General features: G+C 39.7%; 1 protein-coding gene across 9 annotated transcripts in view; it reads right to left on the bottom strand.

The window, feature by feature from the left end:
- ANKS1B (ankyrin repeat and sterile alpha motif domain containing 1B) overlaps positions 1-25,505 on the bottom strand; it is a 444,013-nt gene that overhangs the window by 83,111 nt on the left and 335,397 nt on the right. Inside the window, exon 1 of one of the 9 annotated variants that reach the window (XM_030479099.1) lies at positions 6,504-6,916. The exons of 5 other annotated variants lie outside the window; for them this stretch is intronic. The gene's annotated coding sequence lies outside the window, so the exon portion shown is untranslated. Of the gene's footprint in view, positions 1-6,503; positions 6,917-25,505 lie in introns of those variants that run through there. 3 more of the 9 variants (XM_030479103.1, XM_030479098.1, XM_032919802.1) reach the window with 3 other exon arrangements.

Raw genomic sequence — 25,505 nt, forward strand, 5'->3', positions numbered from 1 at the left:
GTCTTTTTATAATGTACTTTCTGTAGAGCCAATTTTTGCTTCTGAGATACCTGAGCTGGGCATAACATGGATTAGGACTGAGAAGTACTCACAACGGTCTATGAAAATCCTTGAATTGTTTCTTGCTAGTGCTAAGAGCAGGAAAACCACCACAATCGGATATTTTAAAAGAAAAATAATAACTTGCATTAACTCTTATAATGTCTTCAGTAAAAATACAAATGAGTCATACAATACTTCCGTTAGGTTTTGCTGAAGTATTTTGCTGTGTGACAATTCACTCCAATATCAACTTACCCCTGTGGTAGTTTATAAATATTGGTACAGAATGCTGAAGTTCTATGTATTTTCATCATATATTAATTACGCAGGTGTTTCACAAACCAATTGGGTACTCATTAATAATGAGCTTTCCAGGTGACTGCACTCTTATGAAAGTAACACTCTTCCTAGATTCCAGCATTACCTCTGAATGCATACCTGGAAAATAAAGGCATTAACAAAGCATGACAATAGTATAACAGCTCTTTGACTACGGGACCCTGAAGGAGATAATTCGACAGTTCTCAGTTACCTTAAATTTTAAGTGTTTTAACTATTTCCAAAATGACATTTAGCCAGCATATTTATTCATGCAATAAGTGACATTATCTAAGACTTATAAAACAGTAAAAAGTTGCTAGATTATTTTTACAAGCACTTTTTATGGACCCAATACCTATGGCCAGGTATTTAAAATTATGAGAGACTTAATATCAATTTCAATGGGGTAAGATGAAGCCTAAAAACAGCTGGATGATCATGCATTCCTATTATACATGTATATACACACAGAATCATAGAATAGTTTGGGCTGGAAGGCACCTTCAAAGGTCATCTAGTCCAACCCCCCTGCAATGAGCAGGGACATCTTCAACTATATCAAGTTGCCCAGAACCACATCCAGCCTGGTGTTGAATGTCTCTAGGGATGGCGCATCTAACACCTCTCTCGGCAACCTGTGCCAGTATTTTACCACCATCATGTAAAAATTTTTTTCCAATAAGGGTGGTACATATACACACATTTTAGTATTATATAATAAGTATTTATGAACACTGCAATTGACTTTGCATTTTCCTATATTTAGAATAATTACATCCAACCATTTTTTTTGTGGCCTACCAATTTACCACAGTGGCTTTTACTGTCATTCACAATACTTAGAAATAAAGGTATTATGTGTAATAGTATTCTTCATTGAACAGATACACAAAGAAGAAAGAAATTATCTTCAGTATACCCTTGGTAAAAAAGACATATTCTCACTGACATCTTTGGAAAAGCTTTACGTCAAAGTTTACAGAACCACTCAAGGTGGCATACATGCAAATACCCAGAAGCATTGAAGGTCTGACTCCACTCTGCAGCCTGTAGGACCAGTCAACTAAATGAAGAGTTTAGCTGACCATCCACAGCTGGACAAGCAAAACAAGTGTTTATCACCTTCATGTTTCACCATGTTTTAATGTACTGAAAAACTAAATGTTAATTCTCCACTGTAGGGTTGCATTTTCTGGAAGACAGTACTTCAGAAATTAAACAATGGGATAAAGTTGGCTGTCAAACAGGCAAAACACCCTGATGACTTCATCTGCTATTACTGCAGCTACTATTAAATTTACTCTTTTTACAGCATCAGAACTTTAAACAACCGAAAAACCTTTTTGGAAGTTTGCTGACTGCAGAAACCAGGGACAGAATGAAGAACAAACCAATCACATGTAACAAAGCTCATACGAATCACCTTGGATTTCCTGCATGAAAAAGATAGATAAACATAAGCAAAGAGATATATCTTTCCTTAACACATCAGAGTTTTGTGTTTCTAGAAAGAGCAAACTCCAGATGCAAAGGCCTGGCAGTAAGAAGTTCCATCTCAAGCTTCCTAAGGTCTTTTTTTCCCTCATCAGACTTATTTCGGGCACTGCAGTTAAGAAGGAGCACGTGTGGTACACTTCATAAAAATAGGATGGTTACAAATACTTAGTTCTGGCCCAGGTAGAATTTTCAATTGTATTTCCTAAAGGAAAATTGTCCTTTTTGGTTGCTTAGCAAGGGATCATGCAAGTCTTGGAAATGAGTGAAGATATGAATAGTCACAAGGGGAAAAAATGTACAAATCTTAACCATCCACAGAGTAACTATGTCCCAGTGCTGAAGACGACTATGATGCTGAGCAAGTGCCCTCAATTGACAGAAGAGCGAAGGACTTTAGAAGATCCTCAGATACACTGTCCTTGCTCACTACCTGTTCTCTTGATCAAGCTGCATTTCAGCCATTTGACTTTAACTCAATCTCAGTTCTTGGTGCACAGATATACTGGGATTTGAGTTCTAATAAAGAAGAAGCAAATGTTTGGTATCATTGTTACACTGGTAATGCTGCAACCTGTATGTTCTTGTGATTTCTCTAGAGGTACCACAAAGATACCATCCAACCCCACAGGAATGGGACAAGTAAAGACTATGTAAATATCATCTGTCTTAAACAAAGGCATTGCAAAACTCCCGAAGATGTTCCTCAATCGACTGAGTTAGAAATAACCCACTAGCAGGAGGTTGAAGGCGCTAAGTAAAGAATAGAGGAAGACCAGAGATGATCCTGGATTTTCTCCTTTGTACTTGAACATTTTCATGACAATAAGGACCTGTTTCATTCTGTGATCCAAGGACAGAGATAGTCTCCAGGAGGTCTGCCAGCACTTCTCAAGACAGAATCACTACTCTTTCACCAATGAAGCAAGGCTATCTCTCTGAAGATTTTCCCGTGGTTAAGGTTTGTTCAACACTATCATCGCTCCTGTACACCAGGCATAATGATTGCTATCTGCGGCTAACATGAAGTTAGGCACAAATGTTATTTGCAATACTCCAAGATACTTCACAGAAATTCACTGGGGGGTGGCAATGTCAACAAGATCCTTTCCTTTCTTTAACACTATGCTCAAGCTTGTGAGAGTGAATCCAGCCCAAATATGAGGGGGTTTTAAACAAAGAATCTTCTTAGTTTTTCTGTAGAAAAATTCTATTGCTCCAGACTACATAAACAGAAAGGCAGGAAAAAAACCCCCAACATCAGGTATCTCATTTTTTTCTCCTAGACTACTGAGCAGTATATAACTCCATGTCAAAAGCAATATGACCACTGAAACTCTCAAAAAACGCCCTGCGATCTTTTACATGTAATCCGTAAACGAAGACCACCTCCGAGAGCAATTCAAGCAAGTGAGCAAACTGATAATATATAGAGCTAAACTGTTGAGAATGAGATTTGTGAAGACCTGCCTCTTTGAATCTCAGTGCTCAAAATACTCAGTTTAACACGCTCAAACACTCTTCTAAAATCATCAAATTTTCGAAGCTTTTCTTCTCAAAGTCAAAAAATACAGAAAGCCTATGGATAGAGACAGCAACCAAACTATGACAATGACGTGCTTTCAGTAGCTTGATTACATTGTCGAAGCCAGGTTTATCTAAAGCATAACCCTTCAATACTTGGAACCATGACCACTGTCTTGTAGACAAGCTGGCATAGTTGGCACATGGACTAAAAGATCAAGTACAAGCAGCCCTCTGTTATAGCCTACACAAAGGGAGAAATTACATTGAAGAGTGCTAGGCTGGTACAATTTTCTGAAGGTGTTATTCTCCGGAATCTGACTGTGATTTCTTAAAAATAAGCTCGTCGCTCATATAACTGTGAAGACAACATTGAAAATGTGAACTAGCATAAACCAACATGTTCCCAAATGTGAAAACAACTCCAAATCATATCCCTCCGAGTAAAAACTGGCCAAATCATCACAATGATTGTTGATTTGGAAGACTAACATAAATTTTCAAGATTTAGCAAGCAAAGCATTGTGACAATAGGACCACCAGGAAAAGAAGTCCAATCTTACAAATGTAACGCAGTCATGCTTGCTATTTGGCAAATGAATAAGATTGGACCTGGAATGATACCATTCACTCTCATCTCTCCTTTAACTCTCAGTCTGCATGCAAGGCAGGTCCCTCAGGACCAAAAGCCAACAGATATTAAGTCCAAGGCTTGGCAGTTTCTCAGTCTGCTCAAAGCAAGGTGGAAGTTTACTATTTGTGAACAATATTATTCATTATGCTTATCACTAACATTTCACAAATAAATATATAGATCCTTACCAAAATGCCAGTTGTTCAATGTTAAAACAAAGTAAAATGTGCATCTTCCTGATTGATGGAAATAAATTAAGATGAGCATTTCCAACATGGAATTCAGATTCATCTGACATTAAAGTGCCTTGCTCTTGGAATCTTAAGTCGATCCCCACTAACCTGGGTCACAGCTCCCTCCTAAAGTTCCTCAGTAGTAAAACTCTTACCTAGAGCCGATCTGGTTTAGTGAGTTCAGTGCAGCCTTCTCCGATGGAGGCTTCATTGACAGCTCTGTTCCTAATTCTCACATTCTCTACCCTCCCTTTTTAACTCCATGTGCCCACTTCCAGTTAGAGGTGTCATTCTCTCCCCCCAAAGAAAAATGCTAAGAGAAAAAGCATTGGGTCTTAGCTTTCTGAATTAATTTTGGGGTACTGCATTTGAATGTCTTCTAAGTAGAATGAATATGCATAGTATATTTCAATTTGCCTTCTTACTGGATAAATTTATCTCTTCCTGACTATCACATCTCCCTGCTCTGGAAAAAAAAATTATAAAGGAGCTCACCACTATTACAGAAAGCAGAGCTTACTCTGAATACACCAGTGAGTTCTTCCAATTCTCACTTGTCAACCATTTGCACAAATTCTTGAAATGGAACTTCTCAGGTGTGTAAGGTTAAGAGAGTCTGCAAGTGACCGCATGACCACAGCTTGTATGAGTTATAAACTACTGCTGCCAGACCAAAATTCATCAGCTAAAATCGCTCACTCTCCATTCTTTTCAGAGTATCACTGAAATTTTTAGGATGCCGTGAGAAGAGAGTTTTAATTCGTTACGGTAATTACGCACCGTAGGATTAAGGCTTTGTACTTGCAAACAAGTATCAACTTTACATGAATGCTTACAATTTGTATTCATATTTATTCAGGAAAAAATGCCCCCATTATCACATGACAACCTTTCACAGAGGGTTTTTTTAGCAGATTATTACATTTTATATTTTGGCATACACAAAAGATGACACAAATTGGTTCTTACTGTGCATTCAAATGAAAAGTTACTATCCATCATGTCAGGGTCTACTTTAACACTAGTTATAAGTTAAAATGTTCTTTACAGAACCATTACGATATGTTATATCAGTAATCCTGCCACGGATGGACACTATAGTTTTCCTTATCAATGCTGCTGCAGTTGAGAACGGTATGGAGCACACCTTGATTTCGTGCATGTGGGTATACATTGCCACTGCTCACAGAGCAGAAAGAATTTTGCAAGGCACATGGCAACACGCATCAGTCCACATGCTAAAATCCCTAGGAAAACCGTTACTGCACGTGTGCAGCAAATTGAGTTCCAGCTGAAATTCTCAGGTATCATTTTTTCCCTCCCAATACCAACACTGCTTTCTTGCCGTAAGGTAAAATAACTGTTCGTTAAGATGTATTTTTCAACATGAGCCTTTTCCGATATACCAAAGCATAAACCATCATTCTGATCTCTACACACTTCTCCTTTCCATCAACCTTTTTTTTTTTTTTAACTTAAAGAATAACCGTAGCACTTTGCCCAATTAGCGTTCCTTAAATAACCGAAAGGACAAACAGCGGTGCCTTCAAACCGAGACCTCGCTCGACAAGTTTCAGACCAGGGCACAATCACAGCCAAGTTACAAGACCTAAGAACACGGAGGTTTGCAATGCGAATACTGATACAGCCCCCCTGAAAGCGGCAGCTGCAGGCTCGGTGCGCCGTGCTACGCTCTCCCGGGCGCAGCACACCAGGTGGATGACCACTTTCTCACCCATCCCCGAGAGGAATCCTGGCTCGGACACGCACGGAGGGAGCATGCTGGGGCGGGCAGGGGTACCCGGGGCGCCTTCCTCCCACTACCACTCCGGCCCCGTGGAAACTCACCAGCCCAGAGCACCGGCTCCGTCAGGCGGCTGAAACTCCGTCCGCCTCGCTGCCCACCGCCGCCGCCTCCCCACCGCCCCCCGCCTGCCCCGGGAGCGCGGCGCCCCGCAGCGCCGCCGGGCGGGAGCCGCCGCCACCACCCGCCCCAGCGCCGGCGGAGGGGGCACCGGCGAGGCAAGGGCTGACATAATCCTGCGAAAGCGGCAACCGCAGGCGCCGCCGGCTCCCTCCCTCCCGCCCGCCCCCCGGGGTCCGCTGCCGGCGCTTCCCCTTTCCGGGGGATGCCCGCGCCGGGCCCCGGTCCCTCGCCCCCCGCTCCGGGCTGCACGGCGGGGCGGGGGCGGTGCCCGGTGGCCCCGTGCCCGGCCCCCCATGCTCGCCCGGCCCTCCCGTGTCCCCGGTCTCACCTAGGAGCGGCGGCGGCGGCGGCGGGATGAGCTGCCGAGCCCGGCGGGGGCAGGGAGAGGCGGGGGGGGCCCCGACGTCTGCTTCGCAGCCGCTACCCCTCCGCGCTGAGCATCTTCCCCGCGCCCCGCGGTGAGTCAGGCAGGGCGAGCGCCGCGGAGCCGCGCACACCGGAGCCCCCGCCGCCCTCCCCGTCCAGCCGCCGCCGCGCGCGCCCCCGCCGTCCCCCCGTTTCTCCCCCCTCCCTCCCCGCCTTCCGCGGGTGTGCGCGCGCGCGCGTCCCGCACCGCGCCGCCCGCGGGGGGGTATGGGGGGGTGTGGGTAAGGTAAGGGGTGTGAGGGGCGGGACGCGGGGAAGCGCGGAGCGGCGCGGGGGCGCGCGCGCGCGCTCACCGCAGCTCGGTGCGGTGCCGGCGCCGCGCGGGCTGCAGCGGGCGGGAGCTGCCGCGGCGCCTCCCCTCTGCCCCCGCCGTTACTATGGATATGGGCCCGGCCTCTCCTCCGCGGCCGCCCGCGCAGGCGGCCGGCGGCGCGGTGCTGTGCAGGGCGGCGGAGTGCTCCCGCAGGGCGCCGCTGCCCCGGGCCTGGCGAGGGCCGGCGTGCGGAGCTCGGCCGCGGGGGGAGCCGGCAGCCAAACTCTGTGCCCGGCGGCGGCTGGCAGACACCTTCCATTGCTCCCTCGGCAGAAACACTTTTTGGTTGATTTTTATTTTTAACACTAGCGTCTAAATAAATCCTGGCCGAGCTCTCTCCTTCCTGCGTTAATACGAACAAATAAGCATCCCACAGGATTGTTTACTCCAGTAACTGCATCCCATTAAGCAGGACCCGTGCTGTCTAATAAGGGAAATAAAACACGGAAGATGACGCCCCTGTAATTTAACTTTACAAAATGTCAGAGGACAGAGTTGCACTTTCAGTCCCCCATGGCAGCTCTTATCTCCTGCTCTGCTTCCCCAAGGAAGTTACACACTTGGTGGCTGGGCGCATTATCTGACAAGCTCAGCCAGCAGAACCTGGAAGAAACATTTTACCAAGTATAAAAATTTTACTCTGTTACGGCAGGTAAAGTGTTTGGTTTCTAACCCATGCTGCGTTTCCCTGGCTGGCTTCCAGCAGATCTCTCCAAGAATCCAGCCAGTCAGTTGCCCTAGGCCCTGATCCTGCCTCCGAAGCTACCAAGCCTCAAGGAGAACCAAATTTTCCATGGAATAAAAGGCTTAATAAAAAAGTGAAAGACAATTTAAGTGTCACTCTCTGGACATCATTGTACACAGCCAGTTCACAATGCTGAAATTCACAGCCTCCCCAGGAGGAGGAATATGGACAAATGATGTAGAAGCCACAGGTGCGGTACACCGGCAAGACAAACTTTCCAAACACGTGTACAAGTCCATAGTCAAAACTTCTCAGAGACCTCACACTGATTAAATGTAGAAACGTAATTCACAAGCCCTTCTGTTTTGCATGTCCAACTATATGTGCCCACATAGAACTTCAAGCATAGATGGCTTTGAGCACCAAAATAAGCCCTATTTGAGGCTCTGAGTGTATGTCCCTGAGAGCATTAATTAGGTCTTAAACTAGTGCTTAGCAGCACTTTTTCAAAAGCAAATCTTTCAAGAAATAAATAATCATATCCAGAAGTGGTTCTCTTGGTTATAAACAGTGTCAGGAACGCCCCTTCTCTACAAAAGGTGTTGCTGTGGCACACACACGGCCACTGAGCTCAGCACCATTAATGAATGGGTCAGCTGGATTGACTCGACTCAACCACAACATTGTGGACTTCAAATGTACTAGTACGCATGTGAGTAAAGGCAGTAGAGTAAGTTCTGTGAGTCATTAAGAGCAACTTCGTACACTTGGAGAACTGGCTGACTGGCTGCACCAAGAGGGTGGTGGTGAACAGCTTGTTTTCCAGCTGGGGACCTGTTGCTACTTGGATCAGTATTGAAAGACTGTTCAGTGTCTTCAAAAGTGATCTGGATGATGGGATCAAACATACCCTGATGGAGTTTGCTGATGAGTTGGGAAGGGGACACTTCGGAAGGGAGAGACACCCTGCAGGATAACCTGGATAGGCTGCAAGAATGGGCTAACGAGAACCTTACGAAGTTCAACAAAGGCAAGCGTAAGGTCTTGCGCCTGGGTAAAAACAATCCCAGAGTGCAGCACAGGCTGGGATCTACATGTCTGGGGAGCAGCTCTGTGGAAAGGGACCAGGGGGTCCTGGTGGACAACAAGCTCAATATGAGTGAACAGTGTACTGCTGTGGCAAATAAAGCCAACAGAATGCTGGGTTACATCAACAAGGGCATCACCAGCAGAGACAAAGATGTCACTGTCCCACTCTACTCAGTGCTTGTCAGGCCACACCTGGAATACTGTGTTCAGTTTTGGTCCCCACTATGCAAAAAAGATGTGGACAGGCTGGAGAGGGTCCAGAGAAGGGCCACAAAGATGATCGAAGGACTGGGTAGCCTGCCATACAAGGAAAGGTTGAGAGAACTGGGTTTGCTCAAGCTGGAGAAAAGAAGGCTCAGGGGAGACCTTATCATCATGTTCCAGTGTTTAAAGGGTGGCTACAAAGAAGACGGAGACTCCCTTTTTAAAAGGAGTCACGAGGACAAGACGAGGGGTAACAGGCACTAGTTATTCCTGGGAAGATTCCAATTGGACAGAAGTGGAAAAATTTTCACAATGAGAATGATCAGACATTGGAATATCTCCTCAGGGAAGTGGTGGATTCCCCAATGTTGGATACTTCTAAAATACAACTGGACAGGGTGCTGGGACATCTAGTTTAGGTCATGATTGCCTAGAAAGGTTGTACCAGATGATCCTTGAGGTCCCTTCCAACCTGGTATTCTATGATTCTGTGAACTATTGATTATTTGAGAGATGAAAGGAATGCTTAAAGGGTAATGCAAGCTCCTAGAGATACAGGTTTTTTTAAGTGATTTTAGTTAATTAATCCTGCCAAATTAAAGTTGGGGAACCCTAAGCATTAATTTAAAAGCATATAAAAAATAAAAAGGATGAGATTTGGAAAGTTATTTTGATTTTAACTGAATACTCTCTGCTTCTTTGCATAGCTCTTTTTTTTTTTTTTTCTTTTCCCCCAATAAAATCTATAGATGCAGTCTGGTGTTTATATAGATTTGATGTAGCCCATATGGAGAAGGACTGAACTGAATACAAAAGTTTAGCTTCATCCTGAATCAGAAGAAAACATAAACATTTTGCAATGTTTCCTGAATAGAATTCCAAAGATTTAGACTGTAAATATGAAAATGACCATTTCAAAACATTTCTTTTTCATCTTTTCAAAACATGTTAATGCAGTATAAAATATTACATCTAAATAGTCAGTGTCATTTTTGTTCTGACAGGAACAGGTCTTTTCAAACTAGACATTTTGGCAGTATTTCCTTAAAATGTCGGATGATATTTATGAATTTGTCTAAACTTTTCCAATACCTTGTATCTCCACATCTCCATCCCTCCAGCTAACAAGACTTTCTGCACAGCTCCAACTCACTTTGTCCTGGATTTTGTGATTTACGTCCGTAAATTGAAATCAGATCTTTAGTATAGGTGGGATGTGGTCCCTTAACAGCTTTCTGAGTTAGTGTCCTGGGTTCAGCTGGAGTGCGCCATCATCATATGCCCACTCATTGGCATCAGTGACCTGGAGTGAGGCAGCACCACCAACAGTATATGAACTTCTCCAAATTAATTGCCTAGTATACACTCATGTCTAGTATACATCTTTGATGGTTCTGTGGTGCAATGGGTAGTGCATTGGGCTTGCAGCGTGTGTTGAGGGGAGCCATTTAAAGGTTGTGGGTTCAAGTCCCACAAGCATGACATGAGACATCCTATGGTTTTACCTGTGGGATCACGCCTGGCTTGTGTTCCCAGTGTGGCAGGTGAGAATTCTACCACTGAACCACCAATGCCCACAATATAGCAGGACCCATCTGTAAACAAGGCATACTGCTTTTTGTGATCCCGCAGGTAAAACAAAAGTGTGGCCTGTGGCATGCTGGTGGGACTCAAACCCACTACCTTTGGAGATCTCCACTTGACACACACTAGAAGTCCAGGGCTCCATCCACTGTGCCACAGAGCCATCTGTAGTTGTGAGTTACCAGCTGGGCTTAAACCACAAGAGTTAGGAGCAATACTTTAACGGAATTGCTAGGCCAAAAGAGGAACAAGTTAAGGATGTCAGCATGAATCCGATGTGATGATGGCAGAGCATGGTAGAACTGCCAGCCATTTTCTATACCTGCCATAAACTTCATTACTTCCATTGAGTGCAACATATTGCACACTATAGCAGCTCTGCATGAAGGAAGGAAGTGTGTAACAACTAGCAAGTCCTAAGAAAGGATGAAGGCTTCTATCAAGATGGTGAAACAAAAGGCATTTTTAGGAGTTTAGAAGCTTGGTGAGGAGGCAAACGTGAACCCAGATTGTTGTACTATTTTGACAGGGAATATCTGCATGATTTCAGCACAAGGTACATCTCCCAGTCAGCCACTCTCACCTTACCTGGATGCCTTTCCAGCCAGCAGGTCTTTCTTTAAGGTCCGAACACTTGTAGCTGAGTAGGTGTCATGGCTATGTCAGTGGTGAGTGAGACATATCTGTACCTGCATGCTGCCATTAGCCAAGACAGATCTACCTGATACTCTCACCCTGCTGCTGTTATGGAATTGAAGAGAAGGCTGGCTACCCTGGATCCTGACAGGACCAGATACGTAAAGATAAAAATAAATGAAGTGCTGGACCATTCATGTCTGTTACAGCTGGACTGTATGTTAGGATACTTCACAGTCTGTTCCGTCAGGGAGATCTGTTACTATAAAGATAAAAAAATTGCCTCCCTCATAGCCACGAATGGGACAGTTCTTCAGTTAATGTTCCTGTGGGTGTTACAGGTTGGGCAGAAATGGGGTGTGAGAAGTGGGTGGGGGCTGCTGACAGGCTGCAGTCCTGGTTTGAGGGCTCTGTGGGCCACTGTGTGTTTAAACACTTGTGGTGAATGTCTTCTCCTGAAGGCAGATTAACAACTTATTTTAGCAATGGGGATCTAGTTAGAAGGGACAGGGATCCATTTAATGAGTTTTAGCAAATATTTTTCAAAGCTCCAAAATCTTAGATGTGTATGTTGAGGCCAAACTCTGTCAGTGATGGTATGGGTGGATCTGATCACATCTGAAATAGAATTTTCTTTTCTTAAGAATTCCTTGTGTTTTCCATAGAACTGACCAGCAAAATATGCTGATGTACTGATCACAGTGATCAAAGCTTGGTACAACACTTCATTTATCTGTACATCACTATGAAGAGCTTCTCTGGTGCCCTCACACATTCCTGCAAGCTTCATCCATTGCAGTTGATTTGTGGACCTGGTTCTCTTGGCTGATATGATGCTAGAGGGAAACTTGTAAGCCCTAAAAGTTGGAGAACAGTAGACACCATGTGATTCTCCTAACCTGGGAGTGGCTTATGCTGGGCAGGAGTGAGTCACCTAGGGTGTGTTCAGTAATTTCAGATGAGAAGGGCTAGTTGTTAACTAGCCTCATGGGAAAATACTCCCATTATCATATTTGTCTGAATCAAAAAATACCTGACCAGTAGGATAGTATGATGAGGAAGTCTCTGTTCCTAGAGAATGGCTAGAACTGGATCTGGTCTCCTATGCTTGTATTTGTATCTGTCCTTAAATCAGGTACTCTGGGGCATTTCTCGTTATTGTGGAAACCACTTATAGGCAGAAACATTCATGACCGCAGACTCTAGACCTAACTCACCTCCATATGAAAGCAACAGAAATGTCTTATACAAATGATATTTCAGAAATTGGAGGGTCAGATTATTTCTGGAAAAAATCACAATCTATAGCATAAAAGACCATTTTAAATAATAATAATAAACTCCCCCCCAGTTTATGTATGTATGTTATCACATGCATAGCATTAATTACATCCCAGATTTCCCAGGCTCAAACCATGGGTATCATCACACTGCTCTTTGATGAACAAGTCGAAATAGACCTAGATTTTTAACAAGTTGTTCCCTAACAGTTATTTTTCCTACTGACAAACAATGTTACCCATACTTACATCAAAAATGAAATCTGTTGGAACAAAGGGAGGAAATTTGTTTTCTACTTAAAATTTGTTGTTAATAAACAGTTAGCTTCATACTGCAAATTTTTAGTCATAGAAAATTAATGACCTCTACCAATAAAGTTTATTTCTGAAAATAAGCTGAAGCAACTTCTTCTTAGTAAAATTTAAAAATACCCTAATTGTTCAAATAACTTCTTCAAAAGTTTGTTGTAATTTTTTTGTCTTTCAACAGAGCTGAAAAGTTCTGTGTTATAATAACTTGACTCTTTGTTAGAGATAAGTATTTGCTAATTTGAACTGCTTTGCTGATATCTGTACCCTTACTGGTTGATACTCTATCAAGGGATCTAGAAAGTCAGAGCAAGATAAAATTAATTCTTGTTTGCAAGTAGGGAAGTAATCTTTAATAAAAAGCAAGATAAAATGATTTAAAATATTTAACAGGCCTGCTTTTACAATCCTTTCTCAGAGCCAAATACATTGATTTTGAATTTCCCAAATAGAGACCAAGCAGATTGACTCCATGCCATAGCTAATTATAAGTACACATATAATATTCAGATATTGAGGTAAAATAATTGCTTAGGTCTGTTTACTGAGCAAGCAAAATCATGTTGTGAATCCAATAGATTAAAAAAAAAATTAGAAATTTTTACTAGTAAATTATGTTTGCCAAAATGAGGTGCCAAAAGACTCTATAGCTGGCTAGGGGTGAGTGTACAGGTGAGAAAGGACACGGTGGGGGGAGAGCTGCAAACAAGAATCACAGAAGTCTGCTAGTGGAGTTATGTGCTATGTATGGCCCTTGAAGAAAGTTAAGCATGCAATGAAGACTATGCACTTGGTAAAATATATGTACATAATTCTCATGATCTATAGCTCGACAGAGACTAATGCTTCCAAGAGTGCTGTAACAAATCAGGACAAAGAGAATATACTAACTGAAGATAGATGAAGAAGCTGTGTTGGCATGGGTAAGAAGCAGGGACTTAAATTTAAAGCGGGGAAGAGAAAGGAAGTTGTCATCTTTTAGAAAGCTAACAGAGTGCTTTTATAAGCAGGGAAGTCTCATGGGGAATTTACTGCCCGTCCTGCAAACTGGCTTTATTTTCAGCTCTGGGTCAGCACTCAGAGGATGGGATCTTGCTGTATAGAACAAACACTTCTGATAGCTTAAATATCTTAGAGGAGAAAAGTTAAGAACTAGAAAGAAATATAGCTGTTATACTAAAAGCAGAGTTGTCTTTATACATTTATTTTAATTCCAATCTCATAATTAGATGCTCAAGTGCCTGTGTTTCAGATTAATTCAGAATTTTGATTTTTATTCTTAAAATTGTCCCATGTTGGAGAGAAGTCCAAAGCAGCTGATAAATTCGGGCTATACAGTCTCTTTGGAAATAGCAAATACAATTAAAGGTGTGTGGGCATGCAGTTATTGTGGGACCCATAGAGATAACTGGAGTTGTCTTCTGGAACTGCTGGAGTCTCTGCAGGGGCTGGTGCTGTGGTGTTCTGAGGTTTGTGAAGGAATTCTCACACAAATTATGCTCTTTTTTTTTTTTTTCCTTTTTTTTTTTTTCCTTCCCCCAGGACAATCTCATGGGTCTATAGAAAAGATTAAACATCAGTCAAGGAAGAAATTTAATATCTTAAGTTCACCTGAATGGGCAAATAGAGATATCTCATTCAGGCTTACAGAACATCTGGTTCTTGCTTGCCGAGAACTAGTTAGTACCTGAGCGCCTAGCTCAGGAATGGAGTAACTACAAACCACCTTAACCTGTCTTTGAATAAGGCATCAAGAAGTGAGCTGGACAATTACCAGTGGTGGTGGTGGTGGTTATAAACATGGAATATTTGTGAAGATAGTTTCTCTGAGAGCAGAAGACAGCACATGGGAGTTCCTGAGATAATACAGGTTTGAGGCTTTTCAGTTTTGTTCATTGCACTAAAAGGACCCTAGAAGTGAAGAGGCATTGCAACCCAAATTGATGCAAAAAGGATACAAAAATAGTTTCTAAAAGACTGTATAGAATCTAGTTTGAAGCATCTGATTTTCCATATGGAATATCCATAAGAATATAAACTACAATCTGGTTTCAAGTAGGTTAATGATTCTTGAATTCTTTAAAAGAAATAAAGAGATTTAGGAAGAGTGCATAGATCCATTTTATTCTTGTGACCACAACAACAATAGAGGTTATTCTAGCTTTGACTAACTGGAAAAGAAAATAAAGAGATAAGTGAACAAGTATGATCTAATACGTGATTGGAAAGCAAAGCAATGAAAAAGAGTGAAAATCTGCTGTTAATTCCAACTAAGGTTTATATTCTGAGGTAAAATTCCACTTCTTAGTGTATAAAGCAGAATATTTGCTTCCTAGTAATCAGATAACTAAACAGGGATCCTTGAAGTGAATGTACGTGAATGTTAGTGTGCATGTTTTTACTGGGAGAAGGGAAGCAATAATGGCATATTGAATTGAAGAGGTGACTGGCTCAGCCAATTGGTGGTCTTTGTGTAGGAAAAGAAAGCATAAAATCATGAAAGTTGGCTTTTTTTCTATTATTTTTCCTGTAAATGTATTTTTAAAACTTGTAAGTCACAAAGGAAGGAATAAATGGTTCAGAGAGTTAGAGAGAGAAGGCTAGTTGAGAAAATGATTTTGAGCTGGACAGTATAGTTAGTCTGAAAATACAATGAGATAGATCAGCTTTGAAGAGAAAGAAAACTTTCCTTGACTTTAAAAATGCATGCGTATGCATGCAGCATGTGTATCAACATTAAATATATGGCTTCTAATGTATATTTAATGGCACTGTAACATGCATATGCATGTTAAAAAAAATATTAATACTGAATATTGGTGTCAAAGGCCATGATGCAAATAATTATTGTATTGTAATGGTGGCCATAATATACTTACACTATTCAAATATTAGATACAAATGGTCTATTTCTGAGACTCTGCAGTGTAAAAATTGTCAATATATTATTAACAGATTGATAGATGTAGTTTCTTCATAATTAACATGTTCCATTAAAAATACTGAATTTTCATTTGGAAAATCTATTCGAAGCATTTCTTCCTGGAATGGTATGTTTTGAATAAGTGGTATGTTTTTGAATAAAACAAAATGGAACATTCTATTTGATTCCCCCCCCTTCCCCAAGTCAAAAAAACATTGTCCACCTTTCCAAATCAGTGACTTTCTCATAGGATCTATAATTAAGATTTCTACATTTTTCCAGAAGGGTAGGGTCCCTCAAGGTTTGTCTTTCACTACAGTATGAGATTGCTTCTGAACAAGTACCATGGTGAATCAGAGGAGTCACTAGACTACATACTATTGAAATGTGTCTATGAAGACTGATCCTGCATGAAAATGAATGCAATACACTTTTAAACTACAATGCTACTATTTTGTTTTGACTGAAAATTCAAACCAAACATCTGGCCATGCCCAAATTAAACTTTTTCATAATATTTTCTTCATTAACTATTTTGTGATTTCATTTTCTTGTCATGAATCAGAGTTAAAGGAAATTTTAAAGTTATAGAATATCAACTGGATAAAAAAAAATTTTTTTTTTAACCATTTAAAGAAAAAAATCTATTCAAATTTTAGGAAGTAATCAAAGACAAAACATACACTGTAAAAATACAAACTCACGTTAGTGATTCAGAGAATTCCTATCTTTTAGGGCAAGAAGAGATTGCTACATAACGAATGCAAAGCAAAGGTACAATGACCTTTAATTCTCTCCCCAGGATCAAGCATAAATTGATCCTATGTTAATATTTCATACCACTGCAAAGGAGAGAAATGTGTTATTTTTCTGTATTAAGATACTGGAATGTCATACCAGAAGATAATTTATGGCAAAGCGGTTGATCTAAGGAACCTGCATCTGATCATGGGAACACTTGTATGCAAGAAGGGTAATAATATACACACTCCTCCTAGGCTCAATCAGAACAACATCAGCTCTTGCTGTTCTGTGGTTGCACCTGACTGACATGAGTAAACCAGGAGAGAGAATTTCAGGACTCCCTGGCTGCTGCCTCTCTTAACATCACTCTTAATTTTCCCCTTAAATTGTCCTTTTCCTCCTCCTTGTTTGTAGGGTTCCCTTTAGGCTCAGATATTATTTTTCATTCACTCCGGAAAAGCACAACCCAAATACTGAGCAAGATGGCTATGCAGTACTCGACAGTGATTAAAGATCAGAGTATTGTCTAGGGACAGAGTATTTAAAAGGATGCGCTCCAGCCAAGGAAGCTGGATAGACTGTAGCTAAACAGAGATGTTTGGGAAACGAGATCTGTGTGGGATTATAGAGTTAAGCAAGTGCCATCCAGAGGAAAATGACATAACAGGAACTGTCTACAAATAATTAAAGGCATGTCATAAAGTAGGCCATTTTTTGGATTAATCAAAGACAACCAAGGAACTCATTTAGCATGTAGTAGGGAAAATTTAGGTTACACTTTAGGAAAGACTGTATAATATCTGAACAAATATGAGCTCATATACAAAACAGAGTGTGCCATCACTAGTTTAAAGTGAAAAAAACTGCTCAAGAACTCTTTAATTTCTTGGGGTGATTTAGAAATAATTAAATAAACCCTGTGCTTTGGAAGAGAAAGTATCAGGTGACCCCTAGAGGTCATCTCAAGCCCAAGCAACCCTGTAGCTACAATAACCTATGGCTTTTGTTAAAAGGCAATAAAAATATGAGACTGATTTACATCTTTGCGTTATATACCATTATACTGTATTTTACTTACCCTCTAGGTACTTTAGACATTTACCACTACTTTATACAAACCATTCATTTTCAGAAATGTTTTGCTTCAAATACTGTTGCGTTAAGGACCTTAGGGCAACTTTATAATATAAATAGAAAATGGTGACTTATGGGCATGAGTGAATGAGAAGCAGACTGAAACACCAGATTATGAAAGAATACATTTGGTTTTGTAAATTAGAACTTTTTAAAGGCTGTAAAAATTAAATATAAAGTTCTATAACATTGAATTGTGCATGACAGTGACTACTTAGTCCCCAGTCTTGTAACATGCATTGTGGTGAGACAATCATCCCCAGCATGCTGCAAAGCCCGGTCCCTGGCAACTGGCACTGGATGTTGCATATTTTTATCCATTAAAAAGGAATTTCTAAGAAATTACTTCCCCCCCCCCCCTTTTCCATTTCATATACTTTTCTTTGGAGATCTGAATTTCTTTCTCACTTCTAATGAGGTTCTGTGGACTCAGGGAAGGCACGTTTTCTCTTTTTAAATGCTGCCTGTTCCTCCCAAATATGTATTAGTCAGTGAAAATTTTAGCAATCACATTTTTTATCAAGGTAAAACCTTGTAGATGCTTCAACTCATTATTTTTAAATAACATTCAGAATTACCTATCCAAATTGTTTCTTGAATTCGGCATAGTATTAAGTACAAAAGCCAAAAGGATTGTTAATTAGCTGTTAGTGAAATCTGAAGGTCTGATAGTTCTTATGAATATGGTTCCGTGATGCACACAGCAATAGGAATGTAGAAAGAGCCTCAAAGACAAAAATCTGTCAGGTAATAAAGATGTGACATAATTATCTATCTACTCATTTGTCATGGGTCAAATTGACATATTGCAGGGTGGAGTTTTTAGAAAATAGATTTGACTGCCTGGAAGGAGAAACAGGCAAGGCAGCCAGGTCAATTCAGATTTTTGTTATCAAAATTCTGCCAGATTATAAAGTAGCCTCCCCATAATTAGAAAGAAACTAGAGAGGAGTTTAGCTGGCTGTATGACTTAGCGTGACTCACCTATTTTATGCCAGTTTTTAATGGTACCAGTATCTACATTAATGACATGAGAACATAACAAAATGCAAATTCTAAGTATAAGTACAGAAAAATATAACTTTACTAATCTGTCTTTCTAGACAGTTTAGTCTGAAAGACTTTTGGTCCAATTGCCGGTAAGTCTACCCACACCTTTGGGGTCCGATACAGCCTCACCTACAGCAGTCAAAGAGGTTTGACTTCCTTTTGTACAAGTTGTTCTCAGCCATTCTGTTGCTTACATGTTGTTTCAGGCAGAATGGGGCAAAATACCAGCAAGCTTGAGGCTTGAGGCTGTTCCTGAATGGATACTGCTTTTGTTGTACTCAGCAGAACCTGGGCATGCTAGAAAGAAACCCTGCTCTTTCGCTCTTTTTTTTTTTTTTTTTTCCCTTCAGTACTGCATAATTTTGATAGTTATGTTTTCATTAGAAAATGGAAAGATTCACTGGTTACAATTTTCATCATCACCTACAAATCTATAATAGCAATGCCAGGTGGTGATAATGAAACAAGAGCTTTCCGGGTGTCAGAAAAGGTAGCTCTGGGATAACCAGCATTTTGAAGTTGTTTTCCAGTCTGCAGCATGAAATGAAGCTGCTTCTGTTTACCATTAATACAGGCAGTTTTGTTGTTGATAAATAAATATAACGTGTATAACCTTTTGCAGCATTTAAATAATGGATATATCAACTGGTATTTACTGAAGTAAAGCACCATGTCTTATCAAATAAATGACATCTTATAGAGGGCAAATCAGTAAAGACAATTATAACATGAAATCAATTTTAACAGTATATTTACTTCTGCTAAAATAATGTAACAAAAGACATTCTTAAATAAACATACTGAGCTCAAATAGAAAATCTTAATGACATTTGTATTACTTTCAAATTTGGAACTAATTTTTTTACTTTTTCTCTTGCCACACGCATATCACTACAGGTCTCAGCACATAAAAAATAATGGGATTACAGAACAGAATAAAATTACTCTTTACTAATCTGGGGTGTAGTATAGCGATTAAAGCAAGTGGGCCATGCTACTGGAGCAACCTACCACACCTAAAATTATTCAAAAGCAAACCACTTTGCTCAAGTCTGAGCCTAGAGAGGAACAGAGCCTTCCTGGATAAAAATAGAGGGCAAAATATGCTAATCTTAATCTGGCTGGTTTTGGTAGATAATTAAGGTGAAGAAAATTTGTTCCTGAAAAACTACTTATTTTCCATTTAGCTTTTCTTTAGTAGTTACTGCTCTCTTGGGATTTATGTAGAAATTAATTCAGCTTTACTATTTCTGTACAATATTTTATAAAAACAGCATTATCTGTAATTATTTTTTGCTATCTGCTGTTCCATAATCAACAGTGGATAAATCAACATTTCTAAATATTCTCTGCTCTATGTTAGAAGCAGCTGATTTAGTGATTAGTGGAATGAAATATCATATATATTACCAGGTGAAAATATATGTTAACTTCTGTTGCTGCTATGTTCAGACCTAACTATAATAGCTGGTTTTGAGGATTACAATCCTCATTAAAAACTAATTTTTGCTGATATTTTAGAAAGATAAAATAAAGTATATTTCCTTACCTTTTTTAGCAGAATGGAAGCCCAGTAATCTTTCAAACTTGAAAAACTGATTTGCTGCTCCATATTTTTCATATTACAGGACAATAATTAAGTTCCTTTTTCACCTTTCTCTGTATTCTTTGTTAGCTGTATTATAGTTCTGTCTAGTGTCAGATTTCACACATTTCTATAGGTAGGCCTATTGCCAAACGTGCAAAAAAAAAAACCCAAAACCCAAACCTGTAACCAAAGAAAGGAGTGTGGTAGATTTCAGTGACACTACAAGTATATTTACAGTTTCATTCTTATCTAATGTATTGGACAAATAAGAAATAAAGAATAGGATGAAAGCATCAGGCTAAGATTCTGTCTTAATGAAAAATGTGTGGTCAGCAAGGGATGCTTTAGGTCTTAAGCAATGACAGCAGCAGCAGGAAAGGCTAATAACATTGCCTGACTCGAAGATCTGAGCAAAGAGTTGCTAAGAGCAAGAAATCCAGGCTGGGGCCAAGGTGGTCTTCATGAAGCAGAAGACAGGCTTTCCAGGAAGAAAATGATTCGGTTAGAGAGAGAAACTGGATGATTCATTTTCATGGAAATACTTTGTTTTATCAGGTTTGGATAAACAAAGTAAATCACAAGAAATATTTACTGTATTTATTCTCCAGGCAAAACTGCTGAGGAAAATTGCTTCAGATCAGTTAACTAATTCCTGTTATGGTTCTTCGATGAAGGCCAGTTTTGAGATAAGAAAGGAAGAAAATCTTCCACAGAGAATGAACTTCCAGTAAAAGGTTTCCCTGAAAAAGAAGTTCCTGATCCTGATGGGAAGGCTACATCAGTAAGATAGCTTAAATACTACCGTAAGACATTTTATGTGTGTTAAATGACAAGGAACTCCCTCACACATCTAAATGAGTGTTGTCTGAGCATCCTTTTCTTACAATCCAGTCAACTGTTCAACATTTCTGCCTGTCTGTGCTGAAAATGTCACTTGACTTGTAAGTATCTGAAGATGGTTGGTCCTGGAAATGGTGACTCAATCTGAGGCCACAGTCACATATTTCTTAGGGCTGTGGAGCATTGATTTAATGACACAAAACCCCAACAAAACCACGAGTATCAAAGTAGTTAGAAAAGAGTTAGTGCCACCTTCATGTGCAACAGATTTTTAAAATATACTACCTCAGTTTTTATGGGACCTTTCTTTTGAAAATCAGGGAAAAGGGTGCCAAGACTTTCCAAGCTGGCAGCCTACAACCTACTGCAGCATGAGTAAGGAGATTTCACAGTTCAGAGCAGAAATTTTCTTTTTCTATATTATATTATATTATATTATGTTATGTTATATTATATTATATTATATTATATTATATTATATTATATTATGTTATGTTATGTTATGTTATGTTATGTTATGTTATATTAATTATATTATATTATATTATATTATATTATATTATATTATATTATATTATATTATATTATATTATATTATATTATTCCTCCTCAGGTCCCCTCCTTTACGCAGCAGCCATCCTTTGCTGTACAAGAAACTGAGAAATGTATCCCATGTTTTCTGGGTAATATTCTCCTTCCTGATAGGCTTCTAAAAATTTCTGAAAATCCACATGCATTCAGAACTGACCATACAGGAAAATATTGAAGCACTTTATATTGTTAGAGATCATTGCAGGTTACAGCCTGCTGGAATTGTACTTAAACAGCCTTTAAATTTATCACTTGGATTGTGTAGTTGTCAGATCTTAATAATTGCAGACCTCTTTATTGTGATGGATCTCCTGCAAGGAAAACCCATAACATTGCACAAAATGCTTCTGGTTGTTTAATAAATGGTGCTCTTCCTTGTGAGTAAATAACAAATTAGTACAAATCACAGGCCATATTATGTAAACATTATACCTAATTACTTGCAGTTTGTAAGGGGAAAAATACTTTCTAAAAGGTTCCCAGAAAACAGATAAATTTTGCAGACTGACTCTTTTCTGGATAATTCGCTTTGCTTTATTTAATAAATTATCTAAATTGTGTAATTCTCATAGTTTTTTCATTTGATACATCACCAACTTTTTGATCATTACAATTTTTTTTTCTGTACTACCCCTTCTTTTTTCTGCCAATTCTCCACATTTACTTTCTGCGTCTTGCATTCTATGATCTGCACTTAAAACTTCTTTAAAAAAGCTATTTTAATAAAAAATCACAATTATCTGGAATATACTCATTTAATATAAGAATTACACACTTGATCTTAATTACAAGTCAGAATTTATGAAAGTTCTTAATGAGATATGAAGAAGTTTGGTGAAAATGTACTAATATTTTACTGGTTCTACTAATTTACTAGAATTTTAATTATTACATTTATCTAGAAGCATTTTAGTAAAAGAATATGGACACTCACAGGCAGTTATTCTATCATGTTATTCGGAGGGTTTGAGATTCAATTTCAATACTGATAAAGTATAAAAATACTGCTATAAAGATCAGAGCATCTAAACAGAAAAGGTTGGAGTCAAATCAGCAGCAATGGGACCCTACTTTACAGGGTTTTTTCTGGGAATAAGGACTGATTCTGTATGTGGTTGCAGAACAGAAGCTTAAGGTGGTGAAAAAGTACAAGCAGTAAAGGGCAAACAATATATATGAAATATTGTTGGGAACTCTGTATTAGTCTGAAATCAGCTTTTATTACATCCTCCAAACTATTAGACGGTTCAACCTCTTGGGAAATTTTCATTAGTTGTTAAAAAAAATGCTGTCAGCCAGCTTCTCTTTTCCAGGGATTCCTCTCAAGAAACAATGTGTAGCTGTTGGCTTTGATCTTTGCCCCATTATTTCAGTCTCATGCTTCCTCTCAAACAGTCTGATAATATCCGCTTTATGATAAAAATAATTTAACTCCCAAATGAGAAGTCCCCTGATAATGTAGAGTTTCTGTTTGTTATTAAAAACATGATAGAATACAGTAAAAATTACAATAAACCACACTCTTTGTGTGTGAAATAAGCAAGACAAATTGTATTACAAAACAAAGCATTAAAAAGGGGGTTTGGAACAAAAAAGCAATCATGGTAAATATGAGCAAGAATTACTGTAACATCACCTTTGGAACAGTATCTCAAGATTTGGTATAAATCGGAAATATGAAGTTTGCTAACAGTGAGGAAGTCTGGCATCCAAGATGCTTCTACATCCAAGATACAGTCATTTATTGCCTTAAATTTCACAGGAGGAACTCTGAAAAGGTGATGGTCAGGTAAGCCCAAACAGCAGACATTTGCGGTTTGTAAATGAGTGTCCCAAATGGAGATTAGATTTTCAAATTAAGAGATTTGAGAGACAAATTTTGCAAAAGGGAATTGAACCTGCCTACATTTTAAGTATAAAAATCTTGTAACAGGAAATCTTATTACTTTTTTTCTAAGGAACATCAGCATAACAATATGTCCTCATAGATAAGGGCTTGCTCATCATTACAAGCCTAATTTCTGTCTATAGTTAGTGTCACTGGCCAAGCAAAGTACTTTAGGATTGTCTTACTGGATCTCTGTGTAGTAGTTTCTTCTGGTTATTGTTCTTGTGCTCTGCTGACACAGCTATGTAATTTGTTTACTTTCCTAACCACTACAAGATATTGCATCAATGGCTTTAAGTTTCTATCTAACATCAACATTTTAACTTTTTTTTATGATCAGTGTCCACGTCTGTGACCATTTGAAGCATAATCTCTTTTTTCATTTTCTGTCTTTGACATCAACATTTTGGACTATCCTGCATTAAATCGATTTGTAGAAGTTAGAACTGAAAAAAAACTTTATTAATGTCCCATTAAATCTCTGCAAATACAAGGCTATTCCCTATATCTTCTAGGTTTTTTTCCAGTCTAGATTAAAATTTCCCAAATAAGAAAGTTTTGCTTACTTTCACAACAGTCTTATACACTGTATCTCAATGATATGTATACAGTGTATAGTTACCTCACTGATACTGAACTCTTTTTTTTTTTTCTTTCTTTTACTATTATTATGCTTTTGCTGCAATTATTCTTTTGTGAATAAAATTCTCCTTCTTTGATATTTCAGTCATTTGAAGACTATTATGTTACTTCTCATGTATGGAAAGTTACACAAATATTCCTAAAATCTGTGCCCTAAGTTGAACCAGATCTATTTAATGCTTTATAATTTTTTATTTAGCCTCTCAAGCCCAAGGTTTATTTGCACCACTGTCATTTTTGTTATTTCCCTGACAATGTTGTTCTTATAATAAAGCTTGATATTATTTTTGCATCCAGTTTCTATAGACATGGTTCAAAGTAAGACAGTGGCCATCCTAGACTCTAACAAAATTTTCAGTTTGGTTTAAATAAAGCATTTATAAAGCTGAGTGAAACCACTGTTTTACCAGATTGCTCAATATGTAGGGAACAAAGGCCAAAACCTAACACCTAGCCAACCTGTAAAGCCACTGAGAATTACCACCGAAGAGATCACAAAAGAACTATAGCAGAAAATAGACTAAAAAGTGAATATAACCAGATGCTTCCAATACAAGAAAGAAAGGAAGGAGAGAGGAAGGGGAGAGGAAGGGAGGAAGGGAGGAAGGGAAGGAGGGAGGGGGGAAGGAAGGAAGGAAGGAAGGAAGGAAGGAAGGAAGGAAGGAAGGAAGGAAGGAAGGAAGGAAGGAAGGAAGGAAGGAAGGAAGGAAGGGAGGAAGGGAGGAAGGGAGGAAGGGAGGAAGGGAGGAAGGGAGGAAGGGAGGAAGGGAGGAAGGAGGAAGGAAGGAAGGGAGGGAGGGAGGGAGGGAGGGAGGGAGGGAGGGAGGAAGGGAGGAAGGAAGGAAGGAAGGAAGGAAGGAAGGAAGGAAGGAAGGAAGGAAGGAAGGAAGGAAGGAAGGAAGGAAGGAAGGAAGGAAGGAAGGAAGGAAGGAAGGAAGGAGGGAAGGAGGGAAGGAAGGAAGGAAGGAAGGAAGGAAGGAAGGAAGGAAGGAAGGAAGGAAGGAAGGAAGGAAGGAAGGGAGGAAGGGAGGGAGGGAGGGAGGAAGGAAGGAAGGAAGGGAGGGAGGAAGGGAGGGAGGAAGGGAGGAAGGAAGGAAGGGACGAAGAGAGGGAGGGAGGAAGGGAGGAAGGAAGGAAGGAAGGAAGGAAGGAAGGAAGGAAGGAAGGGAGGAAGGGAGGAAGGGAGGAAGGGAGGAAGGGTTGACAATAATCTCTAATGAGTATGCTATACACACTAGGATCATACCAATTCCTGATCTTAATCACTGCAGTAGGAAAAGCAGACATTTAAATAAAATCACATTGCACACTGACTATTCGTTGAGGGTTCTCTGAACAAAGAAGGCTGAACCCTTTCATAGTTGTTCCCTCTAAAGTCTCATATTCATTTATGTGTTCCTTTCA

This window comes from Strigops habroptila, chromosome 3 (genome assembly GCF_004027225.2).
Source record: "Strigops habroptila isolate Jane chromosome 3, bStrHab1.2.pri, whole genome shotgun sequence".
NCBI classification, from domain to species: domain Eukaryota; kingdom Metazoa; phylum Chordata; class Aves; order Psittaciformes; family Psittacidae; genus Strigops; species Strigops habroptila.